The following is a 16,380-nucleotide window of genomic DNA, read 5'->3' as shown; positions in this document are numbered from 1 at the left end:
GAAGCCTGGAGTAATGATGCTGAAGATTCATGACATTTTACAGTATTTTTGATTAAATAAATGCAGCCTTGATGAGCATAAGAGACTTTCAAAAACATGAAAAAAATCTTATAAACCCCAAACTTTTGAATGGTAGCGTATACAAGTTTACATATGACCCATTTAATGTCATTTAGTCAATGAACCAGTTGTTTGAAGGATTTGAATTATATGTTAGCCAAATCAGTTATATAATATGAAAAGCCAATCAAGCCAAAATTCATTCTGGCACTCTCACACACATACATTCTCCTTTTACATACATGTATATTCTACTCTCACACACTTACATTCTCCTTTCACATACATATATATTCTCCTCTCACACACTTACATTCTCCTATCACATACATATATATTCTCCTCTCACACACTTACATTCTCCTATCACATACATATATATTCTCCTCTCACACACTTACATTCTCCTTTCACATACATATATATTCTCCTCTCACACACATACATTCTCCTTTCACATACATATATATTCTCCTCTCACACACTTACATTCTCTTTTCATTCTTTTATTATAAATAACTGTGTAAGAAGAAAATGTATGTATATCTGAATAAAATATGTGTATGTAAGAAGAATGTATGTGTGTGAGAGAGATTATAGTGGAAACGGAAGGAGTATAATGGAAACGGAAGGCAGGTCAGGCGTGATCATCACGTGACGTTCAGGTTCTCAGCGCTGCCTGCTGACTTGATGCATTTTGTCTATGAAATACAGGTTTGTGTAAGTCTTATTTCATCTATAAAATCGTTGCTGTGCTGTAAATCATTTTATTTAATGCAAAGCAAACTACAGGGATGCAATGTCAGTAAACGAGTGTCGCATACGTCTTTCGGATGAAGGAAACACTTGATGCCTTGCATAAAATTAACAATTTATTCCTAAAGATACTGAATATAAATACTTTGGATATTGATATATGTTCTCAGAACTGTGCACTGATTGTTTATGGGCAAGTTATGGAAGCAGCCACAGCATCTTTCGGCTACGAGTGAGACGGAGGGCGATGGTCTGAAATGAGTTCCCCTGCCGAACCAAAGAATATACACTAACAAGAAGCGACACTCAATAGAACGTTCCATTGAAACACCGGCGCCCAGCAGCGGCCCTGCGTTTCCGCCATTTTGGGGTGAAACCGAGTCGGCAGCCCACTAGTTTCTATGGCAATATCAGCTGCTTTGTTAAAAAAAAAAGTACATTAAAGCTGAAATCCAACCTGAATGATGACAACACAGAATAAAATACTATCACTACTGATCATCAAATCCTTTTTACAGTTTATTTTACACACTTTGTGTTTAAGTCTTCCACTTTTTTCACAAAACCTTTGCTCCCTAGAAACCCAGTCATTTTTGGTTAAAATTCTTTAAAAGGCTTATAAACACTGAATTATTACCAACATATGAAATTAAATTAAGGACATGCGTCAGAAAAAGGAATGTTGGACAATAAAAATATGAATATAACAGCTTGATTTTGCAGTGTTGTCTAATGTCCGTTAAAGCAAAAGTGTACAAAAGTGGGAATTTATGCGATAACGGACACAGCAGTGCATCATGTATTATAAGATCATTATGTCTGTAGCGTGATCCATTAAAACGTACAATATAGCCTATTTCAATTCAGACCTAGATATTATTACTATTAATATTACTAAAATATATTGTTCGCTGCAAACATGATGATCTTAAATTTATTAATTATTAATTTACTATTAATAAATGTGTAAAGTTGCATAAAATGGAAATACTCAATAAAGTAGGCTAACTACGTTACCTCAGATGGTTGAATGGTTGAATTCCACAACTGGTAAAATAAAACATATATAAGACAATACAACATTTACTGTAGGAGCCATACAATTTACTGGTGACTTAATTTAAAGAACTGTTCTATTGCGCTTCTGATTTGGCAGTGAAATTGCAGATTTTGGGTGCATAAGATGTGAATGATTCTATGGTCTAGTTAGTATTTTCAGGCCATAATGGCGGCCGCGCTACCGGAGCGCCATCTAGTGGCTGTTACACAAAAAGTATCAAAGTGTCACCTCTTAGGTTCTAAGCTCTTTGGCCGAACGCGAGCCCATCTCCAGCAGGAGAATCATCATCATTACGGTGGAAACGGGACGGGACTTTTGATACACTTGAATTACTTTTAGACCTAAATGTATCATTTTTAATTCTAAAATGTTTGTTAAACGATTTTAAATGTAGGCAATATTTTTAGGCATGGTAAAAACTATATACAAACCCGATTCCAAAAAAGTTGGGACACTGTACAAATTGTGAATAAAAAAGGAATGCAATGATGTGGAAGTCTCAAATTTCAATATTTTATTCAGAATACAACATAGATGACATATCAAATGTTTAAACTGAGAAAATGTATCATTTTAAGGGAAAAATAAGTTGATTTTAAATTTCATGGCATCAACACATCTCAAAAAAGTTGGGTCAAGGCCATGTTTACCACTGTGTGGCATCCCCTCTTCTTTTTATAACAGTCTGCAAACGTCTGGGGACTGAGGAGACAAGTTGCTCAAGTTTAGGAATAGGAATGTTGTCCCATTCTTGTCTAGTAGATGCTCAACTGTCTTAGGTCTTCTTTGTCGGATCTTCCTCTTTATGATGCGCCAAATGTTTTCTATGGGTGAAAGATCTGGACTGCAGGCTGGCCATTTCAGTACCCAGATCCTTCTTCTACGCAGCCATGATATTGTAATTGATGCAGTATGTGGTCTGGCATTGTCATGTTGGAAAATGCAAGGTCTTCCCTGAAAGAGACGACGTCTGGATGGGAGCATATGTTGTTCTAGAACTTGGATATACCTTTCAGCATTGATGGTGCCTTTCCAGATATGTAAGCTGCCCATGCCAAACGCACTCATGCAAACCCATAACCATCAGAGATGCAGGCTTCTGAACTGAGCGCTGATAACAACTTGGGTTGTCCTTGTCCTCTTTAGTCCGGATGACATGGCGTCCCAGTTTTCCAAAAAGAACTTCAAATTTTGATTCGTCTGACCACAGAACAGTTTTCCACTTTGCCACAGTCCATTTTAAATGAGCCTTGGCCCAGAGAAAACGCCTGAGCTTCTAGATCACGTTTAGATATGGCTTCTATAGAGTTTTAGCCAGCAACGGCGAATGGCACGGTGGATTGTGTTCACCGACAATGTTTTCTGGAAGTATTCCTGAGCCCATGTTGTGATTTCCATTACAGTAGCATTCCTGTATGTGATGCAGTGCCGTCTAAGGGCCCAAAGATCACGGGCATCCAGTATGGTTTTCCGGCCTTGACCCTTACACACAGAGATTGTTCCAGATTCTCTGAATCTTTGGATGATATTATGCACTGTAGATGATGATAACTTCAAACTCTTTGCAATTTTTCTCTGAGAAACTCCTTTCTGATATTGCTCCACTATTTTTCGCCGCAGCATTGGGGGAATTGGTGATCCTCTGCCCATCTTGACTTCTGAGAGACACTGCCACTCTAAGAGGCTCTTTTTATACCCAATCATGTTGCCAATTGACCTAATAAGTTGCAAATTGGTCCTCCAGCTGTTCCTTATATGTACATTTAACTTTTCCGGCCTCTTATTGCTACCTGTCCCAACTTTTTTGGTATGTGTAGCTCTCATGAAATCCAAAATGAGCCAATATTTGGCATGACATTTCAAAATGTCTCACTTTCAACATTTGATATGTTATCTATATTCTATTGTGAATAAAATATAAGTTTATGAGATTTGTGAATTATTGCATTCCTTTTTTATTCACAATTTGTACAGTGTCCCAACTTTTTTGGAATCAGGTTTGTAAAATAAGCTGTATTAAGAACTGTATCGAAAATAAAGTTGTCACAAACCAGTGGTTGTGTGGAGTATTTTACAAATGTTTAGATCAGTGATTGCCAACCAGGGGTACATGTGCGTGTTCCAGGGAGTACGCAAAGGATTTCGATTTTGCTTGGTTTTTTCAGGGCTGTCGCTTAGGCGTAATAGGCTTGCTAGGGGTGCAGTCAGTCGTCCCAGCTTCACCCCAACCTGGCGCCTTAATCTCTGCAAATGTGTCTATTTACAACATGATTTTGCAGCACTGAGTATTGTAGCCAAGCACATGCATTACTGTTGAAAATAATGGCCAATCAGAATTGTTTAAGTTAGACTCAGCTCAATATCCCTCAAAACATTGAATAAGTTTCTTTTTAGTGCCAGTTTAATAAGTCCTACGCTCACAAATCCTCTTATAAAAAGCGTAGACACATTGTAATTTAAAGATTTATTTGAAAGACTTTGTGACTTTTCCTACTTTAGTGCATAAAGTGCTGAACTTTATAAGCCAGTAAGTGCTTATCTACCACCATCTACTGGTTATAGTGGTATTTTTCGTGTCTTTTTTTATTTTGAAATAAAAGTGTTTGTTTTCAATCAAATGTTGGATTTCCTACATCTTGAAATTTTCAGTTTTACAAATGAGGACAATCTCTGAAGGATGAATAAATAATTTAATATTCAAAATAACATTTGAAGTGCTGAAATGTCCAATTACATTTACAATTACATTGCGTTTCTTATTTAAAATTTCCCAATATCTTCAAGTCTGAATTCAATCAATAAAACTAGTTAATTGGTAAATTAGGTAATTGTGACAACTGCATTAAAATATAAACGCCGCATTTACTTTCGATAAAGGGGTACTTGAGCCTTATTGATGGAGTTGTGGGGGTACTTGAAGCTAAAAAGGTTGGGAACCACAGGTTTAGAATTTAATCTCTAAGTACTAAATAAGCTATATCATAGAAAAAAAAAATTAATAAAATCAACCCTTTATGGTAAGTAATAAACAACCCAATTTGCTGAGTAAAATTAGCCCAACCTGTGTTCTGTCCTATGTTTACCCAGCCCTTGGGCTAAAAACAACCCAAAATATACACATGTATGTGAAAGGAGAATGTAAGTGTGTGAGAGTGTAGAAATGAATGTATGTGAAAGGAGAATGTAAGTGTGTGTGAGAGTAGAAATGTATGTATGTGAAAGGAGAATGTAAGTGTGTGTGAGAGTAGAAATGTATGTATGTGAAAGGAGAATGTAAGTGTGTGTGAGAGTAGAAATGTATGTATGTGAATGGAGAATGTAAGTGTGTGTAAGAGTAGAAATGTATGTACGTGAAAGGAGAATGTATGTACATGAAAGGAGAATGTAAGTGTGTGAGAGTGCCAGAATGAATTATGGCTTGTACAGCCCCTCATAGACATACATACATACATACATACATACAACCACAGTTCTGTCACAAACATGTCGTGTTGTTCCTGCAAATTACAGATATAAGATCTTAAATGCATTTCCTGTTATTCTGAGACACAGATGCCCTTTACCTGCTGTCACTCATATGAACAGTATTGTGCTAAAGCCTTTCTGGGGTTTTGTGCGTGACTGTGTATATGTTTTTAATTTTTAGATCCCTGTAAAACAGCTCTATCTGTTGTTTTAGCACTAGTGAAAATAATATTTAACCAAATATATTTTATGCAAATCAGTTATTAATCAATTTTTGTTTTTTTTGTTTTTCATACTGCAGTCTGCTTACTGCCATTTTGTATACCGTTACATTGTGCATAAAATATGTCTTTAAAGTATGAAAATCCAGATAGGATCATTTCTTTGCCTGGGGTATTAACTGGATATTTAGTGGCTATATATATAAATTATATATGAAACAACTTGCATTAAACAGAAGTATGCTATGCAATATGACCTTATTACATACATGTTTTATTCAATGGGTGGCATCCAGTTTTCTCAGAAATAAAATCTTGCACTTTACAAATATAAATAATGAAGAAGATGTTGAGCATTTTGATTATATGATCTGGTTCTATACTGCACAATTGGACAAATGTCAATCTATACATTTGCATACCGCAAAAAAAGTAGTATAGTAGTGTACTGTTATATTTACTGTTATCTTTGCTGCTCCCAATGCCGCTAGTGCAGGGGTGTCCACACTCTGCTCTGGAAGGCAACTGTCCTGCAGAGTTGGACAGTGAGCCGGGAGCAGGAGTGGACACCTCTGTGCTAGAGAAAGCTGGGAGAGTGCCCAATGGGCAGTGAAGGAGCTGATAACTCTCTAATGGACTACTTGCACAACTACTTCTGCGTTCTACTTATTACTACTCGAGAATTTCTGGTAACCGTGTTCAGCGCACATACTGTACATACATAGTTACTCTTGAGATGCAGATTATTACTATGTTTTATGGCTGTTAATTGATTAAAACAATGAAAGATGTTCTCTGCATTACAGTTTCTTTTTTTTTTTTTGCTTTTTTTGCTTTGGTACTATTTTCACATGTAAGGTGTACATTTTTAAAACCCTTAGTAAAAAACTCCAAACTGATCACACTTGTAACACAGCTAGTAATTCTTTCAAAACCTGATCTTATGCTCTCATTCTAGTTGTACATACAGTGGGTACGGAAAGTATTCAGACCCCCTTAAATTTTTCACTCTTTGTTATATTGCAGTCATTTGCTAAAATCATTTAAGTTCATTTTTTTTCCTCATTAATGTACACACAGCACCCCATATTGACAGAAAAACACAGAATTGTTGACAACATTTTTGCAGATTTATTAAAAAAGAAAAACTGAAATATCACATGGTCCTAAGTATTCAGACCCTTTGCTGTGACACTCATATATTTAACTCAGGTGCTGTCCATTTCTTCTGATCATCCTTGAGATGGTTCTACACCTTCATTTGAGTCCAGCTATGTTTGATTATACTGATTGGACTTGATTAGGAAAGCCACACACCTGTCTATATAAGACCTTACAGCTCACAGTGCATGTCAGAGCAAATGAGAATCATGAGGTCAAAGGAACTGCCTGAAGAGCTCAGAGACAGAACTGTGGCAAGGCACAGATCTGGCCAAGGTTACAAAAAACTTTCTGCTGCACTTAAGGTTCCTAAGAGCACAGTGGCCTCCATAATCCTTAAATGGAAGACGTTTGGGACGACCAGAACCCTTCCTAGAGCTGGCCGTCCGGCCATACTGAGCTATCGGGGGAGAAGAGCCTTGGTGAGAGAGGTAAAGAAGAACCCAAAGATCACTGTGGCTGAGCTCCAGAGATGCAGTCGGGAGATGGGAGAAAGTTGTAGAAAGTCAACCATCACTGCAGCCCTCCACCAGTCGGGGCTTTATGGCAGAGTGGCCCGACGGAAGCCTCTCCTCAGTGCAAGACACATGAAAGCCCGCATGGAGGACTCCAAGATGGTGAGAAATAAGATTCTCTGGTCTGATGAGACCAAGATAGAACTTTTTGGCTTTAATTCTAAAAAGTATGTGTGGAGAAAACCAGGCACTGCTCATCACCTGTCCAATACAGTCCCAACAGTGAAGCATGGTGGTGGCAGCATCATGCTGTGGGGGTGTTTTTCAGCTGCAGGAACAGGACGACTGGTTGCAATCGAGGGAAAGATGAATGCAGCCAAGTACAGGGATATCCTGGACGAAAACCTTCTCCAGAGTGCTCAGGACCTCAGACTGGGCCGAAGGTTTACCTTGCAACAAGACAATGACCCTAAGCACACAGCTAAAACAACGAAGGAGTGGCTTCACAACAATACTGTGACTGTTCTTGAATGGCCCAGCCAGAGCCCTGACTTAAACCCAATTGAGCATCTCTGGAGAAACCTAAAAATGGCTGTCCACCAACGTTTACCATCCAACCTGACAGAACTGGAGAGGATCTGCAAGGAGGAATGGCAGAGGATCCCCAAATCCAGGTGTGAAAAACTTGTTGCATCTTTCCCAAAAAGACTCATGGCTGTATTAGATCAAAAGGGTGCTTCTACTAAATACTGAGCAAAGGGTCTGAATACTTAGGACCATGTGATATTTCAGTTTTTCTTTTTTAATAAATCTGCAAAAATGTTGTCAACAATTCTGTGTTTTTCTGTCAATGTGGGGTGCTGTGTGTACATTAATGAGGAAAAAAATTAACTTAAATGATTTTAGCAAATGGCTGCAATATAACAAAGAGTGAAAAATTTAAGGGGGTCTGAATACTTTCCGTACCCACTGTATATTGGCATAAATCCATGTTTGTAACAGCATCTATTCTGTTATCAAAAGGTGCTATGTTTGACTTAATATATACTGTAGTTGACCTTTATAGGGGTGAGTTACAGTAATGTGGCTCTACCATGGTAATATGTTTACAGTATCACATGACATACATACTGTAATGTAAAATGCTGTATTTGATGCCATCTGTCTCCCTTCTTCTGATGCATCTCTGATCAATCTCATGTTATACAGTCATTGACTTTTTCCCTGTTTTCCCTTGTACATGTATCCTTCTGCATGTTCACAAATTCACACACACGCGCACACACACACACGCACGCACACACACACGCGCGCTCATGTTGGGTTTCTATGTTTTATGGGGACATTCCATAGACGTAATGGTTTTTATATTGTACAAACTGTATATTCTATCCCCTTACACTAACCCTACCCCTAAACTTACTTATCACAGAACACTTTCTGATACTTTAGATTTTAAAAAAAGGGATTAATTCTGTATGATTTATAAGCTCTTTTCCTTATGGGGACCAAAAAAAATGTCAGAATTTACTGGTATTTGGTCCCCATACCGTAAGGAATACCATGACCACACACACTTTGAACAAAGTGGTTATAATCTAAGATAAATCACCTATAATGTAAAAAGTATTTGTTACTTTTGGTTATTCGTATTGGAAATCAAACTATATCTATAGAATCTATATCTATAGAAATCTACAGATGTGCCAAATGATTCATTGATTAACCATTAAGATCAATTGGATTAAATAATAGACAAATGTATTAAACTGAACGAAAAGAGATGCAAATGAAAGGTTTGATAGTAAGAGCTTTATGAAAGGCAGTTACTGTGAATGAAACATTTATATAGATGAAACACTCATTTTGTGTTGTGAAAAGGATACTTTGTTATATTGTGTATTGAACTAACACAATTGAAAATAGGCTGAAATGTTTGAAAAAAGTGCATTTTTGATGATCTGTTGTAATATTAGAACTAAGAGTTTTGAAAAAGTACCAGTTGCTTGTGAAAATTGCACCAAAGCAATAAAAAAAACCTGTAACATGAATTATGTTAACCTGCTGAAATGTTTTCTTTCAAATGTGCATTCTGAATAATAAATAAATCCATTTACACATTAGTTTAGGGTCTAATTTTCATTATTAACTAATTACTAACAATGACTTTTGCCTCAAACTCCTAATTCCTGCTTATTGATAGTTAGTAAGGTAGTTCAATCATGACAACTCTCGGAGTGAATAGATTTCAACCAGCATTTTATTAGCATGGAGCATGGAATGTACATAGGCTTGATTTTGGCGGACGAGATCTGCTACGCTGCTGCTGAGCAAATACATAATTGTTCAGTTTAGTCAAAATAACAACAAAGGAAAGGCTGCTGCAGAATGATAGAACCCCCGTAGCAGATCTCTACAGGTGGCGCTGGGGAGGAGGTGGGATGATAGGAGTTCTCATATTGTGCGGCGTGCTGATCGCAGCTAGGATACGGTATAAATAAGGCTACGTAAATGAGGAAGTACCTCCGATTGGTTTGTGTCGCAGTACTGAAAGAACCAATCAGCGATTAATAGAGTTTCATGACTGAACTTTATATTTTAATCATGACAACTCTCGGAGTGAATAGATTTCAACCAGCATTTTATTAGCATGGAGCATGGAATGTACATAGGCTTGATTTTGGTGGACGAGATCTGCTACGCTGCTGCTGCTGCTGCTGCTGCTGAGCAAATACATAATTGTTTAGCTTTGTCAAAATAACAACAAAGGAAAGGCTGCTGCAGAATGACAGAACCCCCTCAAAGCAATGGACCTCTGGTCCGTGCTACACACGAGGGAACCGGCCGAGTCCACTACGGCCTAAAAACCCCCACCCAGCAGATCTGAACACCAAAATATGTGTACTGCTGCTGCTCCGTAGAGCTATAAATGGCTATCTATGTGTGCCTGGGCCTGCTTTGCCGAATGGCTTAACACTAATGGACTTACCTATAAATGTGCATCTTACCTACAGTGGGTACGGAAAGTATTCAGACCCCCTTAAATTTTTCACTCTTTGTTATATTGCAGCCATTTGCTAAAATCATTTAAGTTAATTTTTTTCCCTCATTAATGTACACACAGCACCCCATATTGACAGAAAAACACAGAATTGTTGACAACATTTTTGCAGATTTATTAAAAAAGAAAAACTGAAATATCACATGGTCCTAAGTATTCAGACCCTTTGCTCAGTATTTAGTAGAAGCACCCTTTTGATCTAATACAGCCATGAGTCTTTTTGGGAAAGATGCAACAAGTTTTTCACACCTGGATTTGGGGATCCTCTGCCATTCCTCCTTGCAGATCCTCTCCAGTTCTGTCAGGTTGGATGGTAAACGTTGGTGGACAGCCATTTTTAGGTCTCTCCAGAGATGCTCAATTGGGTTTAAGTCAGGGCTCTGGCTGGGCCATTCAAGAACAGTCACAGAGTTGTTGTGAAGCCACTCCTTCGTTATTTTAGCTGTGTGCTTAGGATCATTGTTTTGTTGGAAGGTAAACCTTCGGCCCAGTCTGAGGTCCTGAGCACTCTGTCCTGTCCCTGCAGCTGAAAAACACCCCCACAGCATGATGCTGCCACCACCATGCTTCACTGTTGGAACTGTATTGGACAGGTGATGAGCAGTGCCTGGTTCCCTTTCAAAAGAGAACTCAACTCTGCGTTAACCGCTACAGGGAACCGTCACTCGTGACAGGTGTCCGAAATGCCAAAGAATCACATCACTCCAATCCTATTGGCCGGCGACAGCCTATGACGTAAACATGGCGCGAACCCGGAAGTATAAAGGGGGCGCCCGAGGAAGCAGTCAATATCTTCTCGTCTTTCGGGACTGTCTTGTCTTTGCCATTGATCTCATCTCCGGTAAGAAATTACTTTCTATCATGACTGACAAACGTTTCAGGAAGTGTGCTGATCCTTGTCCCAGGTTTCTAACACCGGAGGACTCACACGACCTGTGCGTTTTTTGTTTGGGCGAGGAGCACGCGCGGACAGTGCTCGAGGGCGCTGTCTGCGTTAATTGTGACCGTCTTCCTATGAGGACGCTCCGTTCTTGTCTGGCCCTCTTCTCGAGGGAAGAGGCGTCGGCACCTTTGCCCGGTGGTTCCGGCCCTGCTCGTGCTGAGGCTGAGCGGCAGCTGAAATCATGGGGCTCACAGGTGGAGCTCGCTGAGAAATTTGAGAAGGGCGTAAACCTTTCTCAAACAGAAGCGGCTGACGAGGACGCGCTCCTGGATGACGATGACGTCTTGTCTTTGACGTCTTCGGATCCAGGAGCGAGTGCTCTTCTGGCTGCAAGCCCCAGAGAGCAGGAGATGGCCGTGGAGGGAGAAGCGGGCGAGCCCGCGGCTCCCTCCAGGCCGCCCTGCCCGTCGTATATGGAGTTATTGGAGGTTATGGAGCGCGCCTCGGGCAGGCTGCAGCTGCCTTCAGAGCGCGTTAGGAGGGAGCCTGTTCGCGGCAGGCTTGACGAACGGTTCCTTTCGGACCATAACCCAGTAACTCCAGTGAGCCTTCCATTCCTCCCCGATCTGCATTCTGAGATCGAGAAGGCATGGAAGAACCCATACTCGGCCCGAATTCATCGATATCAGAGGGCTAGTTTCACTAATGTTGAGGGATTGGGCCAACATGGGTATGTGTCGATGCCACCTGTTGATGAGACGTTTGCGAACTATCTCGCTACAGGGAGCGCACCGACACAGAGCTCTGGTCCTGCCATCCAAAGCACTGAAAATGACATCACGTTTGAATGGCAGGGCTTACGCCGCTGCGGGTCAGGCTGGTGCGGCATTGCACACGATGGCAGTGTTGCAAGCCTATCAGGCTGACCTGCTTAAGGATCTGGACCAGGGGCAGGGTCTGTCCCCTGAGGCGGTGGCAGAGCTGCGCCGCACCACGGATCTTGCTCTGAGGGCCACCAAGCAGACAGCCACCTCGATCGGCAGGTCGACGGCGGCCATGGTGGCCACAGAGCGACATCTGTGGTTGAACTGTGCGGACATCAGGGAGAAAGAGAAGAACTTTCTCCTCGATGCCCCGGTATTGCCTACTGAGCTTTTTGGTACCTCCATCGAGGCGGTGGTCGAAAAGTTCAGGGAGGCGAGGGCGCGCTCTGCAGCATTTAGATCTTGTATCCCGCTCAGATCCAGCTCTGGGCCCAAACAGCCGGGAGGTCCGGGCCCGTCTCGAGTCGAGGCTCAGAGACAGGCCCAGAAATCCAGTGTTGCCGCTCGTGCGCCTCCTCCTCCTCGGAGCAAGTCGCAGAGACGGTGGGATGCTAGGAGGAAGAAGCAGGACCTGAGGGAGGTGATCGATCAGAGGCGCCAGCAGTACCGCTGATCGATCTCCTCTCTCTCGCGGGGCATTTCTTTTGTTTGCCCTCGCTCTCTCTTCTTCCTCCACCTCCCGGGAGCAATTTCAGACAACTATGTTCTCAGGCTTTTGACAGTTAGGCTGACGGTTGGGCCCATGATGAATATTTTTCTGAAGGCCCGCCTTCTGGCTTGATAGTGAAAAGTACTTTTAGGCTTAAAAGAACTTTTAAAAGAATTTTATCCTTCTTCATTCTAAGAAAGGAAGGGAAATCTTCGTTCTACGAGCCGCAGGAGGTAAGATGGGTCTAATTTTTATGTTTTTAAAAGTTTAGACCTTATTTTCCTGTATAGTTTTCCTGAGCATACAGTCAGTTATTGTGAAGGGGTTATTTTGGGCAAAATAACTGAATCAATAGGCTGGCTAGTTTCTTGCAGGCCTTGTTTTTGGCCGCTAGGTTTAGCTCCCTGTGTTAAGTGCAGCTTTTCAGCTATATTATAGTCTTGTTTGAGTTTGCACTTATTATTTCAGTTATTTTTATGCAGGTCGGCCTGTTTCGACCACCTGACTCTGTTGGCTTGTAGTGCTTTATTTTTCCCTTCATGTTTGAAGGTTGCAAAGTGAAGCCCAAGCCTGCTAGGCCTTAGCTTGTAGCTAGGCTAGAGCTAGGTTAGGTGTTTGTTTGTTACATCACCCCCATTTTGTTACCCCCTTTTTCAGGGTGTATAATTCCTAGTTCTGGCCGCCTCCCGAGGGAGATGTTGGCCATATGCCCTTTTTCCCCTTCATTATATGTAGGTGCTATGGCTAGGGTTAACAGCTAAGGTTATAGGCTGTTGTTAGCCTTCCTGGTTTGTTCCCCCAGGTGGTAGCTATGCAGTGTTGCTAGGCCCCACTTTCAGAACCTGTCATGCTTATGTTTCCGCATGAGCCCCTTGATATTATTCAAGTTGAGTGTACGATGCTAAATGATTTTAGCTCTCGTTCTCAAGGGTTCATCACAGATCTTAGTTCTGTTGTTAAAGCTGTGAAACATTTATCCTGTTGGATGGCATGTTTTACAAAGCTTGTTTGCTTTGGGTTCTTAGCCGCAGCCCTACATATCTTCGATTATATGAGCTTACTTAGTGCTGCCACAGGTTATCACCTGTCTCTGGATTGTAGGCTTGGGTTAGCCTCTATCTAAGTGCGTGGTGTTTTTTGTACTCCCCGGTTAGGGTTTGTGCTTCACTGAGTGCATCACCTGTTGGATTGCACACTCAGGTTGAGTGTAGATGGCCTTATTCTGCTTAGAATAGATTTGGTCTTTGTTCACTCCCGGTTGATCCTGACCACAGCAACTGTTTTACATTTACTGTTAGATTGTTGGCTCTTTTGTTAGTAGCCTCTCTTCCAGGTACAGCTTGTCTTGGGCACTGTTGGCTCACGATCATGAGTTTGCTCACATATCTTAGCACTGCCTCAGGCTTATGCGCATGTCGTTTGAGGTAGTAGGCCTTGTGGGCCTCCCTTAGACCATGGTAGCATATGTTTTTTGTACCATGTACATTTGCCTGTTGGATTGTGTAGGCTTAGCTCAGGTTGTGTAGCTAGTTACCCACAACTAACTTGTTGGGTCTAGAGCTGGTCCCCTTGGAGCTTGGTCCCTATTATGACCACTGGCTGGCGCCACATGGTGTTAAAAGTAGTAGGCCCTTTCAGGTCTCCTTTTTAATTCTCATGTTGGCACGACTGAGTTGGTTATGTTGCACTCATTCCATGGTTGAGTCTTTATTTTTCTGACTTACACCACCATCGGCCACGCCCACCTCTATAAGAGTAGGCCCTAGGTCAGGCCTCTATTAAGTGCTGTGTGTGCGTACTCTTCCAAGTGTTGGTTTTTTACGAGTACTTGGCCTGCTGGCCGGTTTAGTCATTTAGTTGCCATTGGCTGGTGCCATATGTTCATAGGTTATAGGCCCCAGTAGGGCCTCCCTTTAGTTTGCATGTTGGCTCAGCTTGCTTTGGTTTCTATTTGACTCATCACCATGGATGGGCCTTGATCGCCACTAGCTGACGCCACGTGTTTCGAGTCGTAGGCCTTTGTAGGCCTCCTATGTATCATGTTGGAGCTCGGCTTTGTACTCCTCATGCTTAGAGAGTAAAAGGTGCTTTTACTGAGTACTTTTTCTGAGTGGCTTGCCTCTCAGGGTAAGTTCTTGTGTTAAAACCAGCTATTTGTGTGGTTTTATGCATTTACTTCCTTGAGCTTGGTCTCCTTTAGCTCTAGTTGAGCTAAGTAGTTACCATTGTTGTTTACTTGGTTCTATTTTTGCTCCTAGAACTTTAGTGGCCACTAGCTGACCTGATACACCTGTTTCAGGCTTTGATTGACATCAGCGCACAATCTTGCATTGCTCTCCTGCAGTTTCAGAACTTCATTTATGTTGTAGGCTCTTTTCCGGCCTCCATAATTATGTGCCTACAGTATGGTCTATCTGTTAGGTTGAGCTTCGTACTTCCCTTTGGGTTGACTTTGTAATTGTGCTTAGCTCCCTAAGCTGGTCATTGGTTGTAGACTTCTGTGAAGTCTCCCGCTGAGACCAGTCCCCTAGGCTGGTTTGTGCTCCCCTGTTCCGGGGTTTTTCTTCTAGCGCACAGCCTCCTCAGGTGCGTTTGTCAGACACTGAGTAGATCCCAGGATGAGCGGGTTTTTACTCCCCTCAATACGAGGGATTATAGCACTCAGCTGAGTTCTGCTCTCCGGGATGCCCATCTCTGCGCGTGGTTTTGAGTTGCTCACTGCTCTTTCGCAGTCGCTCTTACTTGCTCTCTTCTCTGAAGAATGCGCTATGGAGATTCTGTGTGACAGACAGGGCTGGCCCAGACTAATTCTGGCCTACGCCAAGTTGGTACGGCCTCCCTGGTGGCGTCGAGGGTGACTCTGTTCCCCTCTAGTGACTGGCCGGGGTTCCCTTTGGTTTCCTGGCCACATTCCCTTTAAGGGACCACTTTCCACGGAATGCTGGTCCCAGATGCCCTAGGCAGCCTTGGAAGGCTTTCTACGGAGGGCCTCTTTTAGGCTCAGCTTGGGCTGCTGGCCGTAGGGAATGCTGTCACTGACAGCCTTGCGTGACCCGAGGGGGAGTTGCTCCCGGCGTTTCTCTGGAAACTGCTGTGCGTTTGTCTAGTCATATTGACATGCACTCTCCTTAGCATGGTGGCGTGGGTATATCGTTCCCCATAGCGGTTAACGCAGAGTTGAGTTCCCTTTCGAAAGGGAACGTCTCAGGTTACGTATGTAACCATGGTTCCCTGAGAACAGGGAACGAGACTCTGCATTGCCATGCCATGCTTCGGGCTGCCTGCTGGACAGTCCCTCAAGACGAGTAGGTGTTGACTGCTTCCTCGGGCGCCCCCTTTATACTTCCGGGTTCGCGCCATGTTTACGTCATAGGCTGTCGCCAGCCAATAGGATTGGAGTGATGTGATTCTTTGGCATTTCGGACACCTGTCACGAGTGACGGTTCCCCGTAGCACTTAACGCAGAGTCTCATTCCCTGTTCTCAGGGAACCATGGTTACATACGTAACCTGAGACGTTTTCTCCACACATACTGCTTAGAATTAAGGCCAAAAAGTTCTATCTTGGTCTCATCAGACCAGAGAATCTTATTTCTCACCATCTTTAGCAAACTCATGTGTCTTGCACTGAGGAGAGGCTTCCGTCGGGCCACTCTGCCATAAAGCCCCGACTGGTGGAGGGCTGCAGTGATGGTTGACTTTCTACAACTTTCTACAACTTTCTCCCATCTCCCGACTGCATCTCTGGAGCTCAGCCACAGTGATCTTTGGGTTCTTCTTTACCTC

This window comes from Ctenopharyngodon idella, chromosome 17 (genome assembly GCF_019924925.1).
Source record: "Ctenopharyngodon idella isolate HZGC_01 chromosome 17, HZGC01, whole genome shotgun sequence".
Classification (NCBI taxonomy): domain Eukaryota; kingdom Metazoa; phylum Chordata; class Actinopteri; order Cypriniformes; family Xenocyprididae; genus Ctenopharyngodon; species Ctenopharyngodon idella.
The sequence above is the reverse complement of the archived record's forward strand: the minus strand, read 5'-3'. Positions refer to the sequence as shown.